The sequence below is a fragment of the Vigna angularis genome, chromosome 8, assembly GCF_016808095.1.
Source record: "Vigna angularis cultivar LongXiaoDou No.4 chromosome 8, ASM1680809v1, whole genome shotgun sequence".
NCBI classification, from domain to species: domain Eukaryota; kingdom Viridiplantae; phylum Streptophyta; class Magnoliopsida; order Fabales; family Fabaceae; genus Vigna; species Vigna angularis.
The window spans coordinates 29,537,885-29,550,034 of NC_068977.1; the positions used below are offsets into that span (position 1 = coordinate 29,537,885).

The following is a 12,150-nucleotide window of genomic DNA, read 5'->3' on the forward strand; positions in this document are numbered from 1 at the left end:
GCTAGAAATCATTTATATTTAAATTTATTTGCAATATAAATATGTTAATAATTATGATGAACAAATATTTTAATTTGGATCATCCGTTCGTGTTTGATATACTTTTTATATTTTACTGATATTTATTTAGATTAAGCAATAATATTTGTATGATATTAATAATTTATAAAAAAATTTATGTTAGAGAACTTCAATATATAATATATAGATTTAGTTACTTTTTTGGTCTAGAATGTTTTTGTTTGTTAGTATCCGTTTTCAAAAATGTCTATATTTGATCCCAATGTGGTATAAATTGTATTAATAAAGTCCCTTCCCTAAATTGGTATAAATGAATTAACTGTGGTGACATGACTATGAAATCTGATCTTTTTTTTTCTCTCTCTACTGCTCTTCTTGCAACGCCTAATTTTTTCTCTCTTTTCTATTAATGTTTCCTTATACCGTACACTACTTGGTCTAGAACATCAATTTGATGAGTTTTTTCTGCAGTTTGGAAGCCTTCAAATTCAACGAACTTTTTCAAATATTAATTAAAATCAAAATTAGAGAATTGGAGTTAGACAAGCTAATGACTGAATTAGTTTTAATAAAATCTGGAAAGAGAGCAGTAGCAAGAAGAGTTCTCGTTAAATAAATTGAAATTCATATTGAAGAAACCTAATTAAACTTCATATTTGGCAATTTCTCTCTCAAAGCTCACTTCTCTTTCCCAATTTTTAGTCTTTCTTTTTTGCAGGCAGACCTAGCTTTGGGTTGCCTTTGTGGAGCTCGCGCAACAGGGAAGCTTCCTTCCCTTTCTCTTTTCTCGTTTTACCCGTTGCAAGGACTTCTTTCTACTTTTCCTTCGCAGTTCTAGTTGGGGGTTTTGTAGGTAGGGCACGAACACCTTTCTCGAGGTGCGGTAATTGTTGCAGCAGCAGCGCCTCTACGAGGTTTCGACCTCAGAAATCTCTGTTTTGCGAGAAACCCTGTTGATGGCGTCGTTGTGGAGGGAAATAGCGGACCTGGTGTTTCGCGGTCTGGTGGTCTTCGTTCATCAGCGTCCTCGTGGGCACTAGGGTGGTATATCGCATTGGGTAATGATTTATGTTTCTGCTTTGCAGGTGGATGGCGACGTTTTGGTGGTTCACGGGTTGAGGGTTTCGACTTCTGTTCTTCTATGTGGGCTTGCGAATTGGGGGTGGTCCTGAGTTCGTGTTTGGGTTAGGATTTTATTTGTAAATTTCTAATCTTGTTTTCTGTCTTTGCGATCTAAGAAGGTGAGGTTTTTGTTTTAGTATTATTCTTGGGGGTATGGTCTTCTTTCTCTGCTGGGTGGCTAATTTTTTGAGGTGTTAATCAATTGGTAATGTTGCATTATTGCGTTCTGTACTGTAGGGTTTCTTGGCTGATGAAAGAGGTGTTTGAGTTGTGAGGGTTGGTGCTTGTGGTTTTTGAAAAAGTTGGGCATTGTAGGAAGAGCAAAAGAGAGAAAAGAAAAATATCAGATTTCATAGCCATGTCACCACGGAGTTAACTTCGTTTATGACAATTTAACGGAAGAAATTTCATTGATACAATTTATACCACATTGGGACCAAATAGAGGCATTTTTAAAAGCGGGTACTAACGAGCAAAAACACTCTTAATGTGGGGATAAAAAAGCAATTAAGCCTAATATATATGATTTTAATTTGATTTCGCATAACAACACTCTTATATTTATTGTGTTTTTAAGAATGATTATAAACTTTTTAATATGCATATATCATGTATTGTATTCTATTATTTTTAAAACAAAACATATTGACATATCAAATACGTGTCATATTCAATACATGTATCATATCTATGTATCATAGATTAACAATGAAGAAATAGATTGTGTGACTTATTCATATTTAAATTTTTAAATAGATAATTGAAATGACTTAGGAAATAAGACAATTAAATGGTATACTTATTATATGTTAGATTTCCTTTTGAGTAACCTGTGTATTTTGTTATCATTTCGAATTGGATAATCCACTAATCCAATTGATAGAAAATTATCAATGGATCTATTTTTTTTTTACTTTTACTAGAGATTCAGAATATATGGACTCTCTCTAAAACACCTTATATCAATGAAATTTATCGCTATGTTAGCTATGTTATCAACTGAACAGATTAGTCGAGAATCTAAATTATTCTATTTTCTTATACTAGAAATGTATAGCGGTCAACTAGGAACATTTTCTTCTAAAAACATTTTACTTTTTTCCAACATGTGAGAATTAGAATTAATTCTCATTTATCTACTTTCTTCTATGTGGGGTGAAAAAAACACGTTTGTATTCAATTACAAAATTTATTTTATACAATGCAAAAAGCTATGTCATTTTTATTACTGGGAATTCCAAGTATGAATTTATGTAGTTCTAATAAACCAACATTAAATTTTGAATTTTGAATGATTAATTAATCAATTATATCTCGTGACACTGAAAAATACATATTTTTTTAACATAACTAGAGAGCAATCTAAATTGAATAAATTAAGATGGAATAAACTAATTAAGAACTTAAGCAAATATTAAGGTGAAATGACACACAGATAGCAGTGGATGGGGACAAGTTTCATTATCTCATCCTTATTCTTTTAGCAAAATTTCATACTTTATTTCTAAAGTAAAATTTTATACACCCTCGTTTTCATTTTGACGTGTGTGTAGGAAAAAGTTTTACAATAATAACTATATATTATGATGATGGAAAATAGGTAGAAGAAGGAAGAGATAAATGTTACCTTTGTAGCTTTTTCATTTCATTAATGTTTTCACCCAAGTCAAATGTTCTTCCTCTTTCTCATTTAATTTTATCTTCATTTTATCATCCTTTTCAAAATCTAATTGCACCATGGTGAAATTGAGAAGTTAAGGAATGTATTGAATCAATCGGATTTAAAAATAAAGTAAGTTTTTATATACCCTAGAAAATCACTCTTCTCTAGTTTTCTTATTGTTTTAGTTATCAATCTTAGTGGGGTTAGTTAAAGAAAGTGGTCCTCTCAACTTGATTTACTATAGATTGAGTTTTTGTCTTTTTTGGATAACTTGCTCAAGGTTCTAATTGTGAGAGGTTAGGTTTCTTGAGTTGAGGGAGATTAACTTTGAGGAAAAGCTATTTTTAAGGTAAGAAAAGGTGGTTGAGATTTTAAAATATTATAGTTTCATATTGTAGTGGTTTAAGGATAAACATTTGTTATTGCATATTATTATGGGATAAATTGGTTACATTGTTGTTGATTGAATTCGACTATTATTATTCTTGGATTTTGTTCTTTGTTTATTTCATTAAGCATGAATGATTTGATCTATTATAATTTGCTATAATCAGAATGAGAGTGTGCTAAATATTGGGGCGGGGGGTGGGTGAGTGGGTGGGGGTGAAAAGGTGGGGCTAGATGGGTGGATGTATGTGTGGGGAGGGGAGGTGTATGTGTGTGTGTGCATGTGTTTGTGTTTGTGTGAAAGTATTTGTGTGTGTATGTGTGTGTATGTTTCTCTGTCTTTGTGTGTATGTTTGTGTGTGTGAAGAGGCAAGGGCTTGTTATGCTCTCAACTTGAGGGTAACATTGTATACACCTTTGTCTAACCCGACCTACATTAGCATCCTATCCTAGTAGTCGAGCAGCTTGCCCCGCTTTAGATACACAATCGACCTTCCTTCGATGAGTTAATGCAACATTGTACCTTAGGGGTTTTATCCTCCCAAGCCACTAAGGTCGATCGTATTACGTCTGAGCAGGCTATGAGCATATAGAAAAATTCCTTCAACGAAACGTAGATCTATTCTCTTAGTGCCCGACTAACATGTCAAGCAATGACCCAACTTTCCTATGTCGTCACATTTTCATCCTTTCACAGGCCAAACTCGTGGCTTAAAGAAAGCAAAAGTATGAAAAAGAATGTCGGTACTCGTGGGTATCCACAAGTAAAATCCGCTACAGGTATTTAGTACCCGCGGGTAAGAGGTATTTGCGGGTAGCGGGTATTTTAATACCTGCTTGTTAACGGGTCGGGTCTCACATTATCCGTACCCGCGGGTACCCATTACCCGTTTGAATAATGAAATTACAATTTTATCCCATTAATTTTTTTTTTCTAACTGTTTAATTTTCATCAAAAATGGGCTAAGGCTCAATGGTGGCACAGAGCACATTCTGATTCGTAAATCCAACACAATGTATGTCCGATGGTGGCATAGAGCGTGTTCTGATAGCACGGGCACGGTTGTTGCACAAATGAAAAAAGAGGCAAAACAATAAAACCTGATTTAAACCTAAGGATAAATTACATGTTAACGAACGAGTAATAGGTACCCACGGGTATCAATTATTCGCAACGAGTTTTATCCATAGATACCTGTGAGCGCGAGTTTTTGTCATCCCTAGCTAGGATCATGAGAAAAAAATCTTTGAGATCTCCTAAACTTCGTCGAGTTGGATGACCCCAATCACGACTTATTTGACCTCAATGAGCTCTTTATTGACCAAGTAAAAGCAAAACACATACAACGACATACAACATTCTATACCTTACAAACCAGGAAATCTTTAGAAGAGGGCTTTACTAGCCCTTTACTCCAATGTCTTGACCAAGAACGAGTCCAATACATACTAGTCGAGATACATCATGCCATATGCGGTATGAATTTTGTGGCTCGGTGCATGGTCAAAAGAATACTAAGAAATTGGTACTACTGGCCCACTCTAAGAAGGGATGCTCATGAGTACATTACAAAATTTCAGGAATGTCAATAATTCAATCCATTGCACTGAGTTCCCCTTGAGAAGCTACACATAATAACCTCTCCTTAGCCATTTGCCACATCGGAGGTTGACATACTAGGCATTTTTCCCTTAGCAAAACGACAAGTAAAATTTCTCATTGTAGTTATAGACTATTTTACTAAGTGGATATAAGTGGAACCACTTGCTACCATCTTGGCTCAACAAGTGCAAAAGTTTTGTTAGAGAAATATTTTATGTCGTCATGGATTGCCACATTCCATAATCATTGATAATGACTAACAATTCATCAATGTTGGTTTTGAATGATTCCTCAACCAACTCGGCATAAAACACAGGCTCTCATCAGTGGAGCACCCCAAATCAAACAAGCAGGTCGAAGTCGCCAACAAAGTCATCCTTACTGATCTAAAAAAGAAGTTGGGAAAAGCCAAATGGCTTTGGGCTGAGGAGATATCAGCCATATTATGGTGTTACCATTGCACCCCACAATCATCAACAAAAGAAACACCTTTTCTTTTAGCTGATGGCACTAAATCATGATACCAGTAGAGCTTGGTGAGACTTCCTATAGATGAAAACATTTTAGCGATACACACAAAGATGAAAACCTATGAGCTGAACTAAATCTCATACATGAGATATGAGAAGAAACCTATGTGAGAAAAGCAACAGTCAAAGAGCAGCTTAGCGCCACAATACCCGAGTTCGAGAAAGGTCCTTCCAAAAGGGAGATATAGTCTAGAGAATGCTCAACAATGCCCGCAGAACTGGAGGTAAACTTGTCCCCAATTAGGAAGGTCCCTTCTGCGTGACAGATTCTCTCCAAAATGATGCCTACAAGTTAGAGAAACTCGAAGGAAAGCTCGTTCCAATACCATGGAACGCCACACACTTAAATATATATAGTTATATGAGTCTTTTTCCTTTCATCTTTACTTTTCTTTTGACTTTAAAGATGTAATATGAGGACGTGTGTAAAGTTTTTCCTTCAACCAAATTTTTTCCTTAAGTTGGGTTTTATCAAGCAAGATTTTAATGAGGCACACCTTGATCTCTAATAAAAATCCATTTTTTTTATTCATATTAATGTTTCTCAACATTCCACAGAAGACCACCGAGATGGCACCAGAGTTACTAGATTGTAACATGAGAAAAAACCACGAAGTTGACACTCGAGTTACTAAATTGTAACGTGAAAAAGGACTATGGAGTTGTCACTCAAGTTACTAGATTGTAACATGAAGAAAGACCATGAAGTTCGCACTCAAATTACTATGTAACTTTAGAAAATACCATGGAGATAGCACTCAAGTTACTAGATTGTAACTTGAGAAAAGACCATGGAGTTGGCGCTCGAGTTACTATTTTGTAACATGAGAAAAGACTAGGTATTTAGCACCCAAGTTATTAGATTATAACATGAGAAAAGACTTGATCAAAGCAAGACATCAAAGGTCATCAAAGCAAGGCAAGTCATCAAGTCAATCAAACAAAGAAAACACCTAGTTAATTGAACACTAGACCGGGTACACGATGAACTCAACATTTCAATATCTAAGTACAAAAACAACAGCAACTTCCCATTACAATACCTGAATCCCCTCCTCCTGAAGAACCCAGCACTCGTCGATTTGTTGACCCCAAAGCTACCTTCGTCATTTGCTTGCTAGAATTCAAAAGTTAGTTCATCAGGATTTTGGCCGACTTCTACACACAAGTCGTCCATCTCGATCTTCACCTTGGTCATTTTCACTTGAAGATTCATTTGAAGATTCTTGAATTTTTCCTTCATTCCTTTTAGTTGGCACACCTCTAAGTTTTCGCTCGTCAATTTCTAATCGACCTTCAAATACAGGTCGACCCAATCAACCACCTCGGTCACTTTCACTTCCTTCTACAATAGGCAATTTCAAGAGAGGACAAGAAACGTGAGGACAAGAAATTCAAGGACAAGCTCAAAAAAGATTAAAAATGACGTGAGAAATACTCAAAGAGAGTATTCAAAGTGAAGTAACGATAAAGAAATTCACTATAGAAACAAGTTCAAAGTCATCATCAGTTTGGCCAAAAATAAACATCAATCTACCCAAACCAACAAAAGTCGCCTAAAGCCGGCAACACCTAATTAAACCTACCAAAGTCGACAGCCTAGCATAAAGCTTTCTTAAAGTCAATAACACAAGATGGGAGGATTATTCTTAAGTAGTGACTTTCGAACGAGCTTGGTTGAATGACCAATTTCTAAGCCAAACTATATATGAGCTTGGCCGAATGGTCAAACAATATGAGCTTGGTCGAATAGTCAATCCACCTACAAGCTCAATTGAATTTTTAAACAATATATGAGTTTGGCCTAATGGCCAATCCACCTGCAAACTCTACAAGTCGACAGAGCCCTACCACAAGAACGATCTCGAGTCTTGCTTAAGCTAAATCAAAATTTCAAAACTAGAGGGACTTATGTACATATCTAACCCAAATGTGCTAAGCGGCACAACCCAACAAGGGTCCATTACTAAATCTTAGTAGTTTTATTATATCTTCTAATAGTCATTAAATGTCGTTTAATAGCATGTCTCTAACATATATATTCCCTATTTAAATCATATAACTCAATACCCTATAAATAAATATGGTATTTCCTAAGGAAATATACTTTGAAACTCATATTTGTTATTTCATACTTAAAAGATCCAAATCTCTTGCTAACTTGAACGTCGAAGAATCTTTTGTTGGTGGATCTTCCCCTTGTTGAAACAATACCGTCTAGAGAGATTGGTTCGCCTAACATCTTTGGTTTTGAAGTTTAACAAATAACATTAAACGAAATATCATCTTAGGAAGAAGAGTTTATGAAGAAATTGCACATAGACACAACTTGGGAAAACATAGATATATCCTTGAGTGATCACAAGAGAGAGTGTCTGAAAATTAGGCAACAAACAACATCTATCAAATAGAATCATCCAGATGACTATTTGTTCAAGAGATAGAAACCAAAAGAATTAGGCTCAAATAATCTAGAAGTGTCTAGCAAAAACACTGAAAACCTAAGAAAACTTAAACCAAAAGTGTCTAAGTGCTAATTTGAAAAGTCTTATCATAAGAGATATAGCAAACAACTTTTTCCCATACTATAAGGATCAACAAGTGAAACGTCTGATTAATGAGAAGAGTTCCCAAGAACACCTTGAAAAACAATAGGCTTAAATGATCAAGAAGAAAAGTGGTTTGCAAAGGTATTGGCTTAGAGAAAGAAATGAGTTAAAACGATATGACGCACTCTCAAATAGAAGCGTCTGATAAGTAGGAAAAAGCTACATAAAATTGTGAGACATTATGCTTAAAATATAAACATATTCACAAAGTGATGAGTGAAAAAGTTTATAAGAGAATCTTGTAAAACAATAAGCATGAGAAGCTATTAAGCACAAATATGTTTTACAAAGATAATTTTCAACAAGCATCGTCTAAGGAAGACATGCAAAAATATCAGGATAAGTTCTCCTGTGCTGAAACTAACATATTTATCCTTGATAAGAACAAAACATTGAAAGTTTAAACATTGCATATTCAATTAGTGTTAATGAGAGAAAAGACATAAGCAAAGACATCATCTAACGGATATAAGCTCTAAACAATGAGACGTAGTCTTAAATATGTTATTAATAGAAACATCTTATATAAGAAACAATACGATGAAAAGCGTGCAAAACAAACAAATCTTAATAATGTTTTTCATTCACAAGCGTCTAAATGCTTTGTATCGTTTGTCAATATTTGAACATTGAACTAAATTAGATACATTTATTATTGACATGACATATGATAAAAAAATTTTGAACAAGAAATTATATTTAATGTATATAAATGTTCAAAACATTAAATGTTCATTAATGCATGTAAGACATTGAGAGAAGAAGATAACATTTTGGGAATGTTTATATTTAAGACTTTTGCTAAGTTGTGCCTCAATAAAAACTTTGATAAAGCATTATACAAGTTCGGGGGGGGGGGGGGGGGGGGGGGGATCAAACTAAAGACCATACATTTTACAATGGACATTTACATCCACATGAATTAAACCCGTGGAACGCGGAGTTCAATGAGAAATAATGAAGTTGTTGTTCAGTAAAGTACACCAACTTATTTGAATAAATGTTATGTCTCATTCATATGATGAGGTCTACTATAAATTATGACAATAATAAAGTTAAGGTATGTTTATTTTTAAAATACCTCTTAATAAACCTAATAACAATTACTTTACGGGTATGACTCACAAATCACCTTTTGAGGGTTGACTTAATGAGTCTAATGGTAGGGCTAACATTTTGAGACATGAGTAAGTCTTTAAATGATACTCATAAAACAAGATAGATGTATAAGGTCATAATGTACTATCACTTTGGAACTTAAAATGAACACATTGTATGTGTTATTTACTAATTAAGTCTCTACATTTTTTTTGGGTGAAAGTTTATGAGTACTAGGTATAATAGTCAAAGTAGGAATGTTTCTTGTGTAAAATACAACATTTTATTTTGTTTTACTTTCTAAATTTGGTGGGAGATTGCTGAAAATATTCAATATAATTTAAAAAATAAATAAATTATCCTTTTGTTATTCAAACTTTTATGAACTATTAATTTTATGGTAAATGTTGTATGTAGATGGACAATTTTCTAATTTTATTACATTCATTTTGGTTTTATTAGATTTATTAGTATTTACTGTAATAATACACAACAACTCATATAATCATATTTAATTATGTTGGATTATCATTATTTGAATCAGAATTATTATTATAAATAAAACATATTTACATGAGAAAAATACACATGTTGGACTATCATTATTTAAATCAGAATTATTATTATTATAAATAAAACATATTTTCATGAGAAAAATACACAACGACTCGTATAAATGTTTTTGTCTTCTATTTTATATTATCTTTTAAAATATTTATGTTCACAAGATTCATATATCTTTTTGTATTTACATATTATTATATCTTGAAAAATAAGTGCATATTATTATATCTTATCCTATATCACAAATTTAACCTTATTTGTTATAAGAATTATTTGGCTTCATCAAATTTTTTTTATAATATCTCTAGTTATTATTTTTTTATTTTGGTTTTGTCTAACAAAAAGTTCAAGAAATATACTTTCAAACTGTTTTTCCTAATGCCAAAATCATATTCATGCGAAAAAATTATTTGCATGAAAGGGCGTAAATTTAAACATTTATTAGGATAAATTCATTGTTGTTTTTGGACATTTTAACTTACATCGTAAACTTAACCATCTTATTAAAACTCTATGCATTAATCTCCCAATACGTGACATGTCATGTAAAGGACACAATATCACAAAAAGTAGCAAACTAACATTATTAGTTAAAATAAACTTTAGAGAATAATTATGAATTTTTCGTTTCACTTTTAAAATCTAAACAAAAAGACATTATACAGTTTAAATCCAAATGATTATTAATCCAATCCCTTTTACTGGTCTTTCCTCCTATATTAAAGAGAAAATAAAAGGTAAAATTAAACAAATACAATGTGGTCTTTTTATTTGCCTATCAATAGTTTTATTTATTGACTGCAAAAATGTTAATGAATGTAATAGAAAGGTTTAATATCATTTTGGTCCCACTTTCGTTGGATAATGTCAATTCAGTCCTCATTTTTAAAAGTGTTTGGAATATGTCTACAGTTAGTAAAATTTGTGTCTAATTTGTCCCTTCCGTTAAGTATAACCAAACGGAGTTAGTGTGTTGATGAATAGTGTGTTAATAAAACATCATATTGAGGTTTTTTAAAGATAGGGTTTTTATATTAGGGAAAAAATTGATTTAGGGTTTTTACATCGCGACGCCGACATCAACCTCTCCCTCCTCGGCGACACCGACATCAACCTCTCCCTCCCCGACGACGCCTTCAACCTCGTTGTCCGCGCCAAGACCGCCCTCGAACGGGCCTGCCCAAACACCGTCTCCTACGCCGACATCCTCTTTGCCGCAACCCGCGACCTTCTGACCATGCTCGGCTGCCCCTTCTACCCCATTTTCCTCAGGCGTCATGACGACCGCTTCTCTTCCACCGCCTCCGTCCCCAACCACCTCCCACTTCATCCATGCCAATGTCCCAAATCACGGAAATCTTCACCCGTCACGGCTTCTCCGTGGAGGAGTTCGTCGCTCTGAGTGGGGACCACACCGTGGGATTCTCCCACTGCTCCGAATTCGTCACCAACCTCTCGAACTCCTCTTCATCCTAGAACCCTCGTTTTTCTAAACCTTTATCCAAAGCTTGCGCCGATTACAGAACCAACCCTACCCTTTTTGTCTTCAATTACATTATGATTCCCAACAAGTTACAATGACCCTGTTACAAGACCATTCCTGGAGGGCTTCGCCAAGGATCAAGCTAGGTTCTTTAGGGTTTTTGCCTCGGCGATGCAAAAGCTGAGTCTGCTCAATGTGCAGACAAGGAGAAAGGGGGAGATCCAACGCAGGTGTGATCAGATTAATTGATTCTTTCTTCTTTTTGGAAGTTGTTGATGATTTGATGATATAAGATCTTTTGATTTAAGATGAGAATGAAACCTCTGTTGTGCATGAATTTAATGTTTTTGAGGTTGATTATACATACATAGAGTTCGGTTGTGTGAGGTAGGGAAATGGGGGAATGAAGCAATTGTCCTTGATCTTGGATAGATGAATCTGAGTTATGGTTTTTGAATGTAATATTATAAGATTTAATTAATAAAGTTTCTCATTTTGATCTGTTTTCTCATAATTCATGTAGTTTTGAGATTGCATACAAATTGGTGTGGAGTAATTGAATATGGATTCTAGATTAAACAAGAAGAAGACCCAATTATGTAAGAAATCAGAATTCATGTAGTTTTGAGATTGCATACAAATTAGTGTGGAGTAATTGAATATGGATTCTAGGTTAAACAAGAAGAAGACCCAATTATGTAAGAAAGTAACACGTTAGAATGTACAAAACAATATATTGACACGTTATCAATCACTAGTGCCGAATCATCAACACACTAACTCCGTTTGGTTATACTTAACGAAAAGAACAAATTAGACACAAATTTTACTAACTATGAACATATTCCAAACACTTTTAAAAATGATTGAATTGATATTATCCAACGAAAGTGGGAACTAAAAAAGGGTATTAAACCTAATAGAAACTATGCTAATTTTATATACTTACAGACTAAACATGAAAAATTCTCTTTCACTCTCATCCATTCCCTTCAATTAAAACTCCTTTTACTTGAATAGCAGACTTTACATTTTTAATTTAGAGTCAATTTCTTTTGTCCCAAATTAGA

The 12,150-nt window shown here is 33.8% G+C and overlaps 1 pseudogene; it reads left to right on the forward strand.

Moving 5' to 3' along the window:
- The first annotated feature begins 264 nt into the window (after nucleotides 1–264).
- On the forward strand, nucleotides 265–11,333 carry LOC108344138 (peroxidase 31-like; annotated as a pseudogene).
- The last annotated feature ends 817 nt before the right edge of the window (nucleotides 11,334–12,150 follow it).